Source organism: Eumetopias jubatus, unplaced genomic scaffold (assembly GCF_037043125.1).
Source record: "Eumetopias jubatus isolate StellerSeaLion01/CBP00866 unplaced genomic scaffold, mEumJub1_p1.0 scaffold_16, whole genome shotgun sequence".
Taxonomy (NCBI): domain Eukaryota; kingdom Metazoa; phylum Chordata; class Mammalia; order Carnivora; family Otariidae; genus Eumetopias; species Eumetopias jubatus.
The window spans coordinates 34,342,668-34,362,156 of NW_028274822.1; positions in this window are offsets into that span (position 1 = coordinate 34,342,668).

Sequence of the window (19,489 nt, forward strand, 5' to 3'; positions counted from 1 at the left end):
CAGTCTAAAATTTTCCTTTGATTAATTTAACCGATTTCTCTTCATTAGATGATGGCAGTAATTTGGAAACAAAGGAAAGCATGCAAATTTGAAAAGAGTCATTGTGGAAACTTCTGCTTAAAATATCTTATTTTTGCAGGAACACAGGGAATAATTACTGTTCAAACAACCTCTAGAGAAGTGAGGTTTCCCAAACAGGAAAGATATTTGGAGCTTGCCTTGCCCTGATGTACATATTTCTATTCTTGAAACTGTGATTAGAGGGATACAAAGAAAGGTTACCTGCCCATCCATATCAGGCCAACATGCCAGATATTATCTGCAGAAATTCACTCTAGATCTTTCTAGATACTTTTTTTTTACTAGAATATCTTTGAAAGTTGTTATATAAACTAATAAAAGGATGAATGAAAAAGAAAATACCACTCTGAGGGCAACAATCACTGTACGGGGAGATAAACACAAGCTTTGGGGACAGTGACTTATAGGTCCTGGCTGTGCCACTAGCACTGCCTTAGACAATTTACTCATCTTTTGAAGCCTCAATTTTTGTCCTATAAAATGGTCACAATAACCCATACTTCACAGAACAGTTGCAACACAATTTTTGAGAAGACCTTAGCATAATATAAAGGCAGAAATCTAACACTCAATAAAGATTATAAATAATCATTCCCTTTTTGGTACAAATAAGATTATTATAGATATAAGTATGAGATTTGGGAAAGAGTTATTGAAAATGTTTCATGATGACTGAAAGCAGGTGATAACAGACAAATGTAATTAATTGTGAATTTGCATGAAACTAAGGGAAGGGGGCTCATTTAAGAGCAAAACGATTGGGGGGTGTCACCAGAAAATCTCAGTCCTGGTATTCAATGGTGGGAGAATAAGAAAGATGGCAGTTTAGGCAAGGGAACACACGGTATGTGAAGCTGAGCATGGAGTATTCAAGGAACACTAAGCAAACAATCTGATTTAAACAAAGATGAATACTGGAGAATGAGTGGACAGAAAGATGGAAGGAATAGATGGGGAAAGGCCAGAATAGGGAGAATATGAGAAGCCAGGCAGCTATCATTGCAAGCTGAGTGACCCCTTTTGAAAATGCTCCTATCCTCTGTAAAGAAGACACTCGCGTGCATCCCCAAATGTCACAAGTATTACCCTGTGTCGCAGGCTTAAACAGCAGTATGTATACTATAAAAGCTCTATACTTGAATCAGAAAATTGGAGTTAAGATCTTTGCTTGGCCAGAAAAACCTGGGCAAATGACTTAACTTAAACAAATCATCTAATCTCTTTTTGCCCCAATGTTTTCATATGTGAAATGGGCACAGTGCTAGCGCACAGCCCATAAGGATATCATGATGATTAGATGAGGTTGGTGTATGTAAAGTGTTTTTGCCTAGTTCTGGGCACAAAGGAAGCACTCAGTATTGGTTTAAAAATAATACAAACAAACAAACAAAAACCCTAGTTCAGTGGACTGAACCACTTAAATGGGATCATCTCTTATAAAACTCCATGAGTAGCCCATAAAACAAGGCTTGTGAAATCCTCTAACACAGTGACTGTGTTGTTGTAGCAGGAATGTGGAGACAAAATGATGGTGGGGCCAACTTTGCAGCTCTGTGCTGTGAAATTCAGGATACTCCGTCTCCCTACACCAAGCAAGTGCTTGGCATGTTTCATTAGAATCTGGAGTTCAAAAAAATAACGAAGAACAGAGTACCAGAAACACAGCATTCTGTACATGTTGCACAGTACTACTATGGTCACTGAGTTTGTATCAAATGCTATTTAAACAAAAACAGCTGTAACTGCCTTTTTTCCTACCACCTTTCTGGTGCTTGTACTTTCTGATAATAACCAAGTTACTCTGTTGCAGACCTAGACAGAGCTCACCTTTCCCATCACATTTTCCTTCCTCCCCATTCACCAAACATTCTTAATCCATGAAGATGATTGGTTGGGCTTGTTAATTCACCACACAAGTGTTTTGCTGAAGATAAGATCCCAAGATCTGTTGTAAAATAAACAGTATCCTTATGTTTTAGGTAATAAAATCATTGATCACCAATAGAGAGCAAACCATGTTTATCTGAAGACCCTCGCTCTCAAAGGATTTACTCATAGCAATAATACTTACCTATAGGAAACTAGCCACTTCTCTGCTTTGCCAACTCTGGCCAATAATGTCCCATACAAATGAATTTAGAGATTTTCTCAGCTTGTGTTCATATGCTACAAAAGGGAAATGGTCCAAATTGCACCTACTTGGGCCTGAATTATCGACTTCAGCTTTTGAAGTGCAAATGAGCTGAATGAAAACATACTTAGGCTGCAATACAGAAACTATTCCTACTAGCTGATTGATGGTGCATTAACTCTCCTGTAAGGAAAGCCTGTATTGCTATGGATTTGTAGTCCCCTGGTCCAATTATCCCACAGATGAAGGCAAATGCCACCCACCATATGAACCAGTCAATAGTGGTCATTTCTTAAAATTCTTTACTTTCTCTTTTTTTTTAGTAATTTGAATTACTGGATCACCCATAAAATAGTTCTTTTGTGGTTTATTGGCCCTGCTGCTTCTAAAGCTAGACTTATGGACTCGAGCTAAGAAAACAAACTGCTATAAACAACTTCTCAGTAGGCTAAAATCGTCAGTATTTATTGTGAATGCAAACTCCTTTGGAAACTTCTAATCACCATAATCCATCTGTATAAAAATAATCCTTGACTAAATTAATATGTCTGGAAGGAAAAATGAACAGGGCATTTATATGACCACACAAAAGGCCATGTGCAAATTATTAAAGGGTTTTCAATATTTTGCAGCTTCAAAAAAAAAAAAAAAACAACCCAAATGAACCTTTTATAGAGCCTGACCATATTGCCCTGTGAATGAATGAATGAATGATGATTTTAGAAAATAATGTTAGGTATTTTGGTAACTCCTGCATTAAATCATAGATACTTAAATGAATAAATATAGCCTTTGTTCATCACTTCCCATCTATACCAATTTAAATCATATATCAGGCATAGCTGAGAGGCTCTGCACCAAGATTTCTCCAGGGAATCTGTTGGTTATGTTGGCATATTAGAATTTGCTTCTAAGGAGGGTTCCCTTCTTTGTTGAAAAGAGTAACAAATAGGTAATGCTTAATATCTGCTTATGTTAAGGTACCACAAACATTTCTTTCGTAAGATGATGATTTTTAACAACTCATTCATTCACCTTTACTATTTGTCCAAGAGAACTTTCTTTTCATATTCTAGAATACTACTTAGACCTTTTGAGAAGGTGAGAAAGAAACCAGGATGAAAAGGGAAGAAATAAGGTTAAATCCATTTTCCTTTTTACAGACTCCTATGTTAGGAAAGTATTTTAAGCTTCACATGAAAATTTTACTACTAAAGTAGTAGTAATTTTTTTTTTTTTTTTTTTTTTTACATAGAGGTTCTTTTTTCAGAAATGACAATGGCCTCAGGGAGTGTTTGGGAATAGGTTCTAACATTGTGTTCCCCACTAATGAGACAAGAGAAGGTATGGAAGTAATGAAAGGTGGAGACAAACTTCCAAATTCATTGTACTCATCCAATACCTTTCACCAGTTCTCTCACAGCATTTTCAAGCATACATGTGAGAGAAGAGCAGGATTCATTGAATTGAAATTCCTATTGCTCATAAAAAAAAAGGGACAGAACAAAGGAGTCTTGCTAGCCAACAAATGAACTAATCAGACTCCAAATAATTAGCAGGTATTAGTTCAGTGGTGCTGAAGTTTGAATTCCTTCATAAAGGGGTAAAATTATCATGCGATGGGAACCAAATGAGAAAGAAGCAAAGAAGATGAACCCATTTGACTATAAAATTGTACCTGAGCCATTTCTCCAGATTAGATAGACCTAAAGTCCCACTTTTTGCAGCTTCAAAATGGTTTCAGAAAAGTTTTTATTATTATCATTGTTCAATTTCATGCGTCTCTGCACTTGAACTTCCAGCCAGGAGCAGGAGTCGAACTGCCAGAAATGCTGTGAGGAAACCGTGTTTTTCATGGCTTTTCCAGCCAACATTTTCAGGCCCAGGGGATTTGAAGACACATCCGAACTTTTGAGTGCTAATATGATTTGAACCTCTGAATCTTCTGAGATTTTTTTTTTTTTTTCTTTCTCAGTCAGAACCCAAGTATGAGCTAAGGAAGCAGAAGAACGGAATACAATTTCAGGAGTTATTTTCTGTACTGTATGCAATATCTGCAGGCCTCCAGGTTTCTGGTATGTTCCTTCTCTACTCTGAACATTAAGTGTAATATCTATAAAACTAATTATGATGCATATTATCAAAAGTGACCAATGTTTCTTGTGAATAGCCTCTTTGTGAAATTTCAATCCCTATTTGAATGGGTATTCAGCTTAACAAGAAAATGTATATGCTTAATGATCACCATAGAACATCTGTGTTCTATATAGAATATATTAAATTATCATTTAATTTATCTGGCATTATAAAGGGACAGGTATTTTCCAGATAACCAGAGCCTAGTTTCACAAGTCAAAACTAAGCTTATTTCAATATAGTGTGATAGAGATCTTTCTAAGCTGGCTGATCACAGAAAATGCTAGACATCATTTAACCATTTCTTGATAAATCACCACTATGATTATTTCTGTGCTATCTGGAAATATACACTTTATCTTTTGTATGACTTTTTTGCGTAACACTTTATTGCTCTTAACTATAATTTCTCGGAAATGCCAGTCTGCCTGATTCAAGCAAAACCTCTGTCCCTTCCCTAATTTGAAACTCAAAATATGTTCTGCTACAAATAAGCAGATAATCAAGTGCAGTATGTTAAATTGAAGTTGTTAGGTGTTGAAAGAAGAGCTCAAGTACTTGCCTTTTATGGTGTGGTTATTATGACAATTAATTTGTGTTGTCAGAGAATTTTTTTAGTTCTAGATATGGTTTTATATTCACATGGGACAGGATTACTATAAGAGTAATCTCTGCACACAATTCATGTTTTGGGCATCTTATTTAGGAGGTTGGTGATATAAAAGACATATGCCTACACTTTAGAAAAAGGAATTGAACTCATGTTCACAAAGACAAAGAAGACAACTCTCTGCAGAATGTAAATGGAGGGATGCTGGCATGATTACACCTGTCCTGAATATCTTGTATATTTTTTGGTCATGAGGCTATTTTCAAAATAACCTCAGTTTGTTAGGTATTACATTAGGTCTTCTCCATATAGAAGGAAGCACTGTCTTCAAATGATTAAAATCATCATAAGAAGACTGCAGTTTCTAAAGACAGCCTGAGTTCAAGTGCTGATTCAAACATTTTCTAGTTTTTGATCACATGCAAGCAATTTAATACCCATCAATAGGATTGTTTGGGATGAAAATATTTAATTTGTACACTTATATCAATAAGCCAGATATGCACTTTGTCCTTACATCAGGCATTGTTCTAAGTCCTTTATATGTTAAGAATTTGAATCCTATAATGTCTCTATAAAATGGGTACTACTGACACCTATATTTTACACTTAGGGGAACTGAGGCACAGAAGTTAACTAACTTGTCTAAAGCCATATGGTTAGGAAGTAGAGATTTGAATCCGAATCTCAAGATTTAGTTTAGATTTGAACTCAAGTAGCATGATTCCGGAACCTATACTTAACCATCCATCTACACTATTATTAGGAGAATGTTGAGTAATTTTTTTTTAATTGATTAATGTTATATTACCTGGGGAGGAAAAGAAGGTCTGTTCTATCATGTTACTTTCACCTCTCTTGTGACTTGCTGGAAGTTTGTGTCCTGCTGGTCAGCTGTTTTCCTTGAAGAGCCTAAGACTCTAGCCAAAGGGGATTGAACACCATCTGATAAAGATTCCAGGCCTGCCCTTGGATAACATGTTGTGAGGAGCAGGAGACAGAAAAGTTGAAAGTGGGAAAAAAAATGGCTAAAAGAAAAAGAAATAGTAGATTTATAGTCTGAAGACAGTGTGTGAGGGGGAGGCAGGGGCACTCTGGAGCAATCCTCAGACAGAAAGGTGAAGGAAACAGACTGGACAGGCATGGGGATGAGAAGAGGGGGTGCAGGATTTCCTTGGAATTTAACGTTCCCCATTAGTCACTGTTCTCTTACTATTATCTTGAGTCATTGTAGATTGACCTTTACAACCTTTCTCCCTTCCCCACCTATGTCATGGTACAAAAAATGATCAACAAACTTGATGCTTCAGGGACACCTAATTCTTCCTTTCAGTGACATTTCTTCATATAAATGATGTCTGGTTTGTGTTTTGAAAAAAGGGGGGTAATTTAATTAATGATTGCACTATATATTTACATTGAATTTAAATTTTGCTTTTGAGGAAAAAGGCAGGACATAACGAAGAACTTAAACATCTTATGTTGAGCTTAGGCATACACATACACACATCCTACTTACAATATGCAATTATTATAAGTCAAAATAAAAACGTAAACAATATGCTTTTCAAAATATAAATAATACTGCAGAATTGGTATTAACACAGCAGATTCTTTCATGATCTGGACAATACACTTTGTATGTGGAGAGTGATTCCATGTGAGCTTTTAAGGAAGCTTATCACTATCTGAAACTAACTTCCAGAACTTCACCTAACTCCATGGACATAAATCATGCTGTCGTCACTCTAGGGAATAAAAATTGCATTTTGTAAATGCAGTGAAACAAGCTCCTTCCTTCTTCATCACCATCTTGATCAAATAACTGTGAAGAACATGACAGTATAATCATGGTCACATGATTGAGCGATCAGGAAACCAAGACTTACATATATTTTCAGTTCTTCACCTTACTTTTGTCCTCAAATTTTATTTATTTGATAATAGGTTTTCAATTTACAGTGCAACTTCAAGTAGCTGAAAATGGGTGAACACAAAAATAAGAGGCCCACAACAGAAGAATCTGTATGTCTAATTTCTGGAATAGCTTGTATCTTAAAGAAATGCAAAAGTTGGTTCTTCTCATTTGAAACATATTTTTAAGTATTCTCTAAATATCAAAATCACAGGAAAAGGGTCAGGGAAGCAGTTGTTAAAAAGGGATTAGTCATATGAGAGCTCAAATTTTATCTATGGAAAACCGCTCTTCAATTTTTGACATGTGATGTAGAGCTTCCTTTATCTGATACATTTTAAATGATTCATTGTATGTAGGGCATCCATTTTGATTCTGTGGCCCTTATAACAAATGTAAAAAAGGAAAAATAGAGCAGTTCATTTGGAAAGTACACTGGGTAGAAAGTAGAGGCCACTGGGTTCTAGACTTCAGTTTACTCAAATGAGGCTGATAAGCCTGCTCTCTGACTATGATTGCCATTGTGAGCATGGGCTCAACATCCATGGATCCATTCTATAACACACTAGGCAAGACAAAAATATTAATCTCTAGTTATTGTTCTCCTTAATTCCTAGAAACCAGCACAGTTACTGGCATACATAAATTGCCAATAAGTATGTGTTTAACTGAATGAAATGAAACTATGTAAACAACAAAAATTCAAATAATTTAGAAAGCAGCACATTCACTTAAAACTACCTGGATGAGGGCGCCTGGGTGGCTCAGATGGTTAAGCGTCTGCCTTCAGCTCAGGTCATGATCCCAGGGTCCTGGGATTGAGTCCTGCATTGGGCTCCCTGCTCCTTGGGAGCCTGCTTCTCCCTCTGCCTCTCTCTCTCTCTCTCTCTCTGTCTCTCATGAATAAATAAAAATAAAATCTTTAAAAAAAAATAAAATAAAACTACCTGGATGAAATGACAGTTTAAATTGTGAAGTGTAATTATCAGGATGTTTTTAAAGAAATGCAGAATTTCTGAAACATTCAATAATAGATTTAACATAGTATTATCATGTATTGATTCCAGGGAAACCATCTTAAGAATAAATAATATTTCACAATTAATAAATCAAACCAATACAATGAAAATTGGTGTGTCTAAAACATTTGGAAATGATTCTCTGAACTTTTTCAGATATTCTTTTCAGAACTTAGACTATGAATATACTGAGCAAGTCCTTTTTGTATCACATGCTTTAGGTAAATCTCTGATTCAGAATATCACTACATTAATTCCAAAATACTGAAGGTATTACTGAAGGAGATATTTAGCAGACTTCACAGAGTTCTGCTTGTTTGGTATTTTCATCAGAATTGTTGGTGTCTTAGAGCAAGGAGATCCTAGAGATCAGTGGATGAAGTCACTTTGTGGATGATGTGGGAAAGGGCAAAAGCCAACACTGTTCCTGACCCCCGGTTCTTTTCCTATGTTCTCACCAAGGGTTTCCTCCAACCTATATAGGAACATTCTGCCTCTCATTTGAGTCTCTAGAGACTCAAATCTACAATCCACCTGTGGACCAAACCAGATCAGCAGACAGCTGTGAAATGGCTATTTACCACAGTGACCCCATGCAGAATGGCTTAAATGAAATAAACAGTAGGACTAATAGACCCATCGATATTGGTTGAGTCTGTGTCCACAACAGCTATAGAAGTATGAGTTTGTCAATGAAAACCGAGAGTTAATATAAAATTACCTCCCTATGAAATATATTACTGCACTTAGTGGAAGACTTTTATGTGTCTTGATTATTTACTGTATTTTAAAGTGTTTAGGCTTTTTTTTTTTTTTTTTTTACATATTTTACTATACTTCGTTTGATCTGGCAGCCTGAGCAACCTCAGGGTTGGTGTATATTGGCTCCAGCTGAACATGTACGGGAGACTTGGGAACAGAGTCTGTGAAGCAAGTGAAAGAGAGTCCAAAGCTGTACTTCTGGTGTAGAAGTGTGTAAACAGCTGTGAGGGTGAACTATTGCAGGAAATACAGACAATGGGGTTGACTTTGGTTATTCCAAGTGCTCTCAAAGCAAGAGAAGCACACTATAATAAGCATATTTCAGAAGGCCTGATATCTTCTGTCAAAACTAAACTACTCATTCCAGAAAGGACTGATTTTTGAAGAACCTAAGATCATGAACAGTCTATCAGAAATATTATTTACTTGGTCAAAAATACACAACATAATTGAATGTCTTTCTGACCTTGAAATCTGATAATCCTTATATCCCTCTGAAATAGAGGTTGGTAAAAAGAATTGCAAACCACTGCTTGGAAAACTAAAAAGCTAACAATATTGTAACCATCCTGCTCCTAAATAAGCTTATCTAATGTTATATTTATGGCTGAATTCATAACTGAACCTTATACAATGCAATTGCCTAACTTCAAAGTTCAGATGTTACTTTGTAATGGCAGAATTAATTTCTTTGATTGCTAATCCATCACACCTAAGTGTGATGCATGCGGTATCAAACATGGGTATTTCTGCTATCATTAATTGTGGCATATTGTCACAACCGATAAGGAAATGCAGTAAGAGAAAAAGAAGAGAGGCCCTGGTATTGGCAGTTTAGTCTTGTTTTCCCATAAACCATGGCAGGTACAGCCAGACCCCTCAAAATAAAGGGAGGGGGGTCCTTGTGATTCTCACAAGAGAAAAGACAGGCATCCAGAGGCATCAATCACTGGGCTAGCCTTGCTCTCCATTTGCAAAGCTGTTGTTTATTGTGAGATAATGATTGATAGGGTCTAAACAAATGCTGGGAGAAATCACCAAAGGTGCAGGCGCTTAGGTGTGACATTTTGCCACAGGAAGTCTGCAGGGAACAGGCCAGCTGGCAATGAGGACATTCTGAGGAAATTAACACAGATGCATTTAAAAGAAGAGCAAATAATGAACTGTGAATTAAATGATAGCAAGGTAAAAAGGCAATTATGGATACCAGGTAAACTATGTGCCAGAGAGGAAAGAAAATGGGAAGACATAGGGCAATAAAAAACAAGTTAGGTGGATTTCATTAAGAAAAGGCCATTTTTTTTTAAAGCAGCAACTCTTAATAAAAACAGAACATTCAGTTAGGAGGGTAGAAGATCCAAGAGATAAAGCACAGATCAAAGAAGTAGTCTTGGAAATTTTTGTTATGAACACAGGCACAATTGGGCCAGAAAAGAGTGTGAATTATTGATATACATGTTTTTCTATATTAAAATTCAATGACAGGAGGATGAAGAAAGACAGCAAGTCTTGTTTGCCAGCATCAGAACCACAGGCTCTTCTCAATGCAATCCTAGCATCCAGGTACTGAGAAATGTCTGTATACTGAGGAAGCACAAACAAACATCCATACAGTTGACTTCATTTTCCCCTTTATCATGAGAGATAAGCACTGTGCAGACCAAACTTTACACAAGGTCTGCCCTAACACTGATTAAAGAAGACCTTTCTCCATTGTTGTTGTTGTTTCAAATACCAGCTCTTCAGTTTAGCCATCAATGACTTTCATCAATAGCTACAATTAGCTCAGCTCTTCTCGCCAGTCTCATTTCATTTCTCCCTTAAACATGCCATCTTTCTTAAGGATCTATTCTCCCTGCTGTCTTTTGCACCTGGCTTCTCTTTGTCACTTATTCCTGGTCTCCTTTATTGGACTTTCGTCCATGCCTCTCTCAAAAGGTGATGCCGGGTTTCTTTAACCTCTCCTATTCTTGGCTTTATCTTTTTTAAATGAGAAAGTATGGAACCTACACAGAGAGTTATGAACATTGAATGAGTTAAGTTGTATAAAGCCTGATGCACGGATTCTGGCTCAAAAAATGCACTTGTTTTTGTTATATATTTCTTAAGATGTTGTGGTTAAGGCGGAGTAATGAGGCTATCAGTCCATTATACTGACACACAATTAATGTTTTTTATGTAATAAGAGGGATAGAAGTCAATTATATTTTATTTCAAATCTCTTTTCTAGCACTACTGTTGCTAGACTTAATTTGTTGTTGGCCCTGATATGTCTATAATAGCACATGGATCTCATGTCTACACTTGCCTATCTGTTCCTTCAGCATGTAAGGTCTCAATTTGTGTTGTGTTGGTGGGTGTTTGATGGGCTATCTTGAGAACTTTCTTTCCTTCTCTTTTTTTTTTTTTTGATATTTCTTAATTTTTCTAACTTTATGGAAGAGGAGAGCTTTCCTTATTTAGCAAGAGCCATGGGACAGAAGCCAGCTGCTTCTCTGAATCTGACACTGAGGCTCACCCATCAAGTGGTAGTGAGAACAATCGAATGGGCTTTAGGAGGTATGGTGCCTAGTCAAACCTAATAGAAATTTTCTGAAAGTAACAGAGGTAGTGTTCCTGGCTTAATAAATTGCACTTCTGATACCAGTCCCTCTTGCTTTTTCTCTGGTCTTGATTTAGGGGGAAAAAATGCATACAAACTCATACCCTACTGGAAAAGAGTAGAAGGGAAGTCACAATCAGGTAGGCAGGATTCAGTTTTTTTTTTTTTTTTTGCCTGAATTTCAGCTTCCATTCTGTGTTAACTGGGGAAAAACTTACTTAACCATTTTTTTTTAAGATTTTATTTATTTGACAGAGAGACAGATAGCGAGAGCAGGAATACAAGCAGGGGGAGCGGGAGAGGGAGAAGCAGGCTTCCCGCGGAGCAGGGAGCCCGATGCGGGTCTCGATCCCAGGACCCTGAGATCATGACCCGAGCCGAAGACAGACGCTTAACGACTGAGCCACCCAGGTGCCCCTACTTAGCCATTTTGAATTACAGTATAGTACATGGGAAAGAAGCACAGGAATGAAATCAATATCTTCCTACTGACAGAACATGTTATTAAGAAATAACATAAAACTTTTTTCCTAGAAGATCTTTGAAAATTAAAAATAAAAGAGAGAAGGAAGGAAGGAAGGAAGGAAGGACTCTCAATGTATTTTTTCTCTCTTCCAAATTCAGCTAAACAACTAAAACGAGTAACGAATAGCAAACAGGAAGAGGCTATGACAACTGCTGGCAGTTTCAACAGATCCCTTTTTCCCAATTTTCTTATATACCCTCCTAGATTCCACCTTCCAGCCTTCCAGTTAGATATGGCTGTGTTCTTGTGTTCTGGTTTATGGAATGTGGGTGAAAGAAACGTGCATCGATTCTAGGCTAAGAACTGAAAAAAATCTCCATTAGTGATGAAGTTACCAAAGAACTGGTAACTACCTCTTGCAGTGACAAAACACTGAATAAGAAAGAAAATGTGCTCGCAGTGCATTCATGACTCAGTCATTAACAATTCTTATAGAATAGAGTACATAGTGAGGAAAAATCTGGCCTAGTGCTATGACCATGTTGGGTGGTGGGAGAAAGGGAAAGTACAAGCATGAAGCATGCAATAGCGCTGAATCCCCACCTCCAGTCAGAGAGGACCAATCATCACAGCAAAAAATGTCATTAGAATTCAGCAGTATAAGCAGATGATTTCAAAGTATGTGAGTTAAGGAAAGTACAGCTAAAAGGGCAGGAATCTGCTGCCCTAGGTGTGAGAAGTGGAAACAAAGCAATCTACCATTTCACATTATGAATCTTGTACTATGATTTGACTTAAAAAGTTATCTAAATACGGGCACCTAGGTAGCTCAGTTAAGTGTCTGCCTTTGGCTCAGGTCATGATCCCCAGGGTCCTGGGATGGAGTCCTGCATCGGGCTCCCTGCTCAGCGGGGAGCTTACTTCTCACTCTCCCACTCCCCCTGCTTGTGTTCCCTCTCTCGCTGTCTCTCTCTGTCAAATAAATAAATAAAATCTTTAAGAAAATGTTATCTAAATATATTAGTTGTTTAAAAATATTCTGTTAAAGAAAGACAAAATAAGATGTAGAAAAATATTATAGCATAAAAAGTCTAAGGCATGGGCACCTGGGTGGCTCAGTTGGTTAAGCGACTGCCTTCGGCTCAGGTCATGATCCTGGAGTCCCTGGATCGAGTCCCACATCGGGCTCCCTGCTCAGCGAGGAGCCTGCTTCTCCCTCTAACCCTCCCCCCCCTCATGTACTCTCTCTCTCTCTCTCATTTCTCACTCTCTCAAATAAATAAATAAATCTTTTAAAAACAAAGTCTAAGGCATTACAGTTGAGGAGAGGTACAGCAATGACCACTTTGGGGTTGCAAGATATATTCTAGCCTTGCCAAAAGTAGCAAGGTGAAATGTAAGTATTTATACAATTGTCTCATCAATGCCAAACCTCGACTCCCAGATCCTGAGTATTAACCCTGACTCTGTGATGGGCTTGAATCTAACTCAAGTCTCATTTCTTTCTTGGCTCCATATAATAATAATAATAATAATGATGATGATGATGATAACACAGAGCGGGCATGATGATGAGCTATGAATTTTGAAAACTAAAAAATGGTTTTGCCCACCCAAACTCAATGACAGCATTCCTGCTGATTGCCCATATCCAGTGTAAAAATACTTGCAGATTTACTCTCAAGAAGGCTTGCCTGGGAGTTTTATTTTACAGTGACTAAGGAGCCTCAGGAATTCCAGAAAACCCTTAACCACATGCAATCTTCTCAGGCCCCTTTCATTCAGTTCATGGATGTTGGCATCAATTGAACAATATTCTGACCTTTTTTAAAGGGCAAATATAATACTACATCAGCTTGGTTAGCTGAACTTTAGACTCCTCTGAATTGGAGAGTATGTGGGAGCTCCTGGGTAGATTTCATATATAATGTCATGGCAGAATTAATGATTCATTTCTTGTAGGAATTACAAAGCTTTCCTTTAAAAAGAAGTTAAAATATATATCATTTAAACCTGAGTATTTAAACCTATTGTTGAATCAGCAGCCCTCAGGATAAGTAGAAGTATACTGAAAAGAAAACAATGATTGGATCAAGAAAAATATGCAAGATCAAAGGCATATTGTTCACAATTTTAGATAAAGAACAAGAGTGGCTTTAGGCAGAAATGGAAAGTAGTTAGCACTTATTAGCAATCTAACATACATTTTGGGGACCGTTCACTGGTTTTCTCCTTCCCTCTCTGGCCAAAATCTGTGTCCCATCCCTGGTACCCCTGACTTTTTCCTAAAGCATATTTTCTCTCACTGAAACTTATTCTTTTAAGTATCTTAACCCATAGGTCCTTCAGCATTCCAAAGTGAAATCCAACCATTCTGATAAATGGACTCATCATTACAATCCATATCTCAATCATGTTTTACCATTCACAGGATATCATTCAATCCTCACAATAAACCAGTGAAAGCACAATAAATCTGTTCATCTTAAAGTTGATGTTGGTAATGTATATACAATTCTATTATCTGACATACTATAAGTATTTAATATATAGTAGCTAATTTAATTTTCTCATATTCCATGATACAGCAGGGAGAATGGAACGGGGTATTTAAGAGAGGAAAGTTCTTCCCTCTTTGTATGCAAAGAAAATAATATGTGGCCTAAGATATGTTAGAAGAGGTACTGCCTCTTCAAATCAGATGCAAAATAGTTTCAGTGATCATTAGTTAACATGTATTTATTGATACTCTTGTATAAGGTACCTTAAGATAAATAGAATAGAATAGAATAGAATGGAATGCAATACATAATAGCATCTCTAGCGCCAGTAAGCTTATAGTCTAGTCAGGAAGTCAACAAAAAGTAAAAAAAAAAAAAAAAAAAAAAAAAATATATATATATATATATATATATATATATATATATATATAAAAGAACACATCCCTTAGTGACTACTTGCTTGATAAATGAGTGGAAGAGAAGTAATAGTGAGTTCAAGAGAAGCTAGCATAAACTCAAGTGGCATGGGAGGTGTGCATGAAGACAGATAGGCTTAGCAGGAACTTGCAGCAGCTCTATGCTCTACCAGCTCCCAGGAGTTGGGGTGACACCTGAACTGGAATGGGGCAAGGAGCTTATCTGTGTAATTCGACCTCTGCTGCCGGGAAGCCCCTCCTCTGAACTGTGTCATCAAAGCCCACTTTCTTTATACTACCTCTCCAGCATTTGAATGAGCAACAGCTTTGTTCCAGGAGCTGGGACGTTTCTGGCCATATTGCCAACTACAGAAGGGCCAGGAAAAGAAGTTGTGGAAGCCTCTTCAGCCAAGAAATGGTAGCTGCTGACTTGTTTGTGAAAACCTGACTTACCCTTGTCTAATGGTGGAGAGAAAGGAATCCTCAAATCATCTGCTGAATCACCCCAAAGCTAGTTTCACACTAAGGCTCCTCTCCAAAGGAGAAGAGATGGCCTCTGACTACAGACAGCTTCATTGTTAGGCTAATAAGACTAAGACTCAAGGGAAAAATAAAAATATTGCTACAAAGTAGGGATAAAATCAGACCTTGTTCTGTGGCCAAGTAGGGTTTGACATTGGATAAGTCCCTTCTGGTCTGTTTACTCATTTCTAAAGTGAGAGGTTGAGTGAGGTTGTCTTGAATATCTTTGACTATCTTAAAGTCTTTTAATAAACCAAATTGTGAGATAGGATAGTACAAGGAATATTTGGCAACAAGAGTTAAAAAAGATAGAAATGTATACCTTATAACCAAGAATATTTGCATTCTTTTTTTTAAAGATTTTATTTATTTGACAGAGAGACACAGCAAGAGAGGGAACACAAGCAGGGAGAGTGGGGGAGGGAGAAGCAGGCGGGGAGCCCAATGCGGGGCTCGATCCCAGGACCCTGGGATCATGACCTGAGCCAAAGGCAGATGCTTAACGACTGAGTCACCCAGGCGCCCCAGGAATATTTAAGTTCTTAGGGCTTTCTGCTATAAAAAGTGTTCAGTCCCATTTCTCCTGAAGGTAGTTAATGAGTGGGTGTACAGAGAGCTGGAAAGACATGACTATATTTATTAATTACCTGCCTTGGGAATTACTGTCCATAATTTTGGCTGCTGACTAAATTCATCCCAATTGACTAGTATTAGTTGCACCCCCACTCCCCGTCTAGGAGAGCGTTCCATCTTCTACCCTATTCACATGTGCGTACAAGAGCAGTCTCGGAGGCTGGATGCATGTGCTGCAGGAGGCAGGGATAGGCTGGAGGTCACTGAAAGAAGCTTCCTAGTCTTACCAGTTGGTCCACAGTTTACCCAGCTTCCCAAACTCAACCCTTAAACTCCATTAAAGTCTGAAATTACTGACTGAGGACAGAATGAAATCACAATCCAGGAAAGCTCCACAGAAGGGAGGGGAGGGAAAAGAACTGCCATTTTCTGGACAAAGCAACCAACCACCCCTTTCTCCTAGTTATAAAACTCAAGAGAAAGACAAGGCAATGAAATATGGACCTATAGGTCTCAATAAAAACAAGAGTGAAACTATATTTTGTTGACCAGTTATAACTTACACTAACCCACCTGCTCTCCCAGGATTTTATTTTGTTCCTTCATCTCTGATGACTCTGTAGGATGCAGTCAGTGTTCTCCCGATGTTTCTCACTCCCACTCTCGTCCTGGCCTCAACCTGAAGCCCCCACCAACCTTGGTGGCTGGACCAAGTGTAACATAAAGTAGCAGGAGCAAGCCAGCGGGGCAGGAGCAAGCTAGCATGCCAGGTGGTTCTGAGTTATTCACCTTGGCACAGCCCTGCCTGAAGATGCCCTTTTAAGACTCATTAGACAGAGGATGCAGGAGAGAAAGAACCAATGTATATGAGCATCTGCAAAGTGCCAAGGACAATCCAGGTACTTTATAAAGATAAAAATCAAATAAAATTTCTAATCACTCTGTTTTTTTTTTTAAAATTATTGCTGCGTTTTCCTCCTCCTAAAAGGAGATGCTCAGGAAAGTTCAGTAATACTGACAGAACCCGAATACTACCACCTAAATGTATTGTGCTATTTCTATGTTACAGCTTGCTTCCTTTATGATCACCAGATGTTTGTGTAATGGGGACATGCTGATCTACTGCCCTGGCTGAGGGTATCAGTTCCCAAACCCTGGTATTATTGTAGGGATTTTCCTTTCTTCTATCTACCTTTTTGCATGTGTTCAGGGTTATGTCTTCTTTGGCCTGTGTTAATAGAGAAGTCTGTCAGAAAATTAGCAAGATCTGGGGTTATCTTCATAGGGGGAAAAAAAAACAAAAGGATGGGCACCAACTAGGATCTTGAGGCACAGACGGCATTCTTAAAGGTGACCAAATGGCACAATCCTGGATACCCTTCAAAGGAATTCCAAAAGAGAAACCATAAGAAGGAAATCACTGGTAATCACTTAGGTAAAAGCAGGTGATCTGTGGATAAAGATAGAGCCACCCCACTTGGCTTCTGAGTACTTCAGTAATCCTCATCCATAGAGCTTTGTGTCTAGCCCTTTCCCTCTGGATTTTATAAAACTCCTCCATCTTTCTTCTGTCTACGTTTCTTTCCACAGAACCATCTCTTTAAAGTCTTCTCAATCTATAAGTAAATATGTACTCTGTGCCAAAACCCATTCTAGGTGAGCCAAGGAAAACCAAAGAAATGACTTCATTTTCAACATATTTCAGTGTCACTGGGTTAAGAAAGGCATAAAACCATGAAGTTAGAAGAGGCTAAAGAAGATAGTGTGAACTCAAGAGCAGGTCATGAATGATCTATTCAAGATTCTAAGTAACCTAATCTACTGATTCTGCCAATGTTATCCTAGTTTACACCTTGTGGAAGGCAGGGGCCCGGAGTCCAAAGTTTGTTGGTAATATCTGTATTTATATTTGTGCTGTAGTTTTATGAAAGCTGATGAGCATCTAGTGGATACAAAGTTATTTTATTTATATATGTGTATATATATATATATAAGTATAAATAATATCTTGCTTTAGCAGAGATATGGTAGTGATCTGAATTATTAATGCTTTTATTTCCCCCATGGGATTGCATCCCAGATGATTATTTATACATTTATAAAAATAATATCTAAAACAGATAGCCAGGTAGGTCAGAGAAAGGAAAGGTTTAGGATCAGACTATCTTGTCAAGGTATAAAAGATTCTTTCCCATGTGTTTCTGGCCTTGACTTTTTTGAGGGTAGTTTTTACTAAGTAACTTTCCCAACTGTTGATATGAGTGTACACAGCACAGAGAACAGGGGTTGGCACATAGTGTCCAATAAATCCAAATTTATGGAATGACTGAATAAATGAACATCACTCATGAAAACTGTCCGTTTCTCTATAATCAGGTCATTCCATTACATCACCACAAATATATTCTTTCATTTCTTTATATCAAGTACCTCTAGATACTTCTAGACACTGACCAATCCCTCTTTACCTTCTATCAAATGGACACTTCCTTCTCTAAGTCTCTCAACATATTCTTTTTCTTCATTACCTCCATCGTTCTAGACTCTAAGATAAATAGAAATATGCTTCTTGCTTGTTCAGTTCAGTTTGTTTCAACAGATATTTTTAAGCATCTAATATTGCTGCACACTCTGGTAGGCATTAGGGATGTAAGAGTACCCATAACACTGAATGTAAGCATTTCATTTCGGTAAACAGATTATTTCAATATAGCCACTCTGGAAAACAGAATGGAGGTTGCTCAAAAAGTTAAAAATAGAACTACCCTACAACCCAGCAATTGTGCTACTAGGTATTTATCCAAAGGATACTAAAATAGTGATTTGAAGGGACACACGCACCCCAGTGTTTATAGCAGCAATGTCCACAATAGCCAAACTCTGGAAAGAGCATTGATGTCCATCGACAGATGAGTGGATAAAGAAGAGGTGATTATATATATATAGGAATATTACTCAGCCATCAAAAAGAATGAAATCCTGCCACTTGCAACAGTGTGGACAGAACCAGAGTGTATCATGCTAAGCAAATTAAGTCAGTCAGAGAAAGACAAGTACCGTATGATTTCACTCATATGTGGAATTTAAGAAACGAAACAGATGAACATAGGGGAAGGGAAGGAAAATAGAACAAGATGAAAACAGAGAGGGAGGCAAACCATAAGAGATGCTGAACTGTAGGAAACAAACTGAGGGTTGCTGGAGGGGAGGTGGGTGGGGATGGGGTAACTGGGGGATGGGAATTAAGTTGGGCACTTAATGTAATGAGCACCGGGTGGTATATACAACTGATGAATCACTAAATTTGACCCCAAAATTAATAATACATTATATGTTAACTCGAATTTAAATAAAACCAATAAATAATAAGTAAACAAATAAATTATCCAGAAATATGATTAAGATGAACATTGGAGTTTAAGAGAGCTACATAAATCAGGTAGAGGCTCCTTAGAAGGGTTGCACTCAAACTATATTTTGGAGAATGAGGAAGAGTTAACTAGGTAAAGAGGCAAGAGAGGAGGGGAAAGAGCTATTGCAAATAAAGGGAATAATAAGGAAAACAGCATGTTGTTGTTAAGCTGCATGTGAAGAGAGAAGCATATTGGGAGAGATGTCTGAAGAAATTAATTTGGTTCTATCTATACACCTTCTCAACAAAGGGGTTCACTGTTTCTCCTCCCATAGCCCTAAGCAACTGTAGGGTAATCATAACAGGCTAACACTTTATAACACTGAATAAAGGTCAGATACTG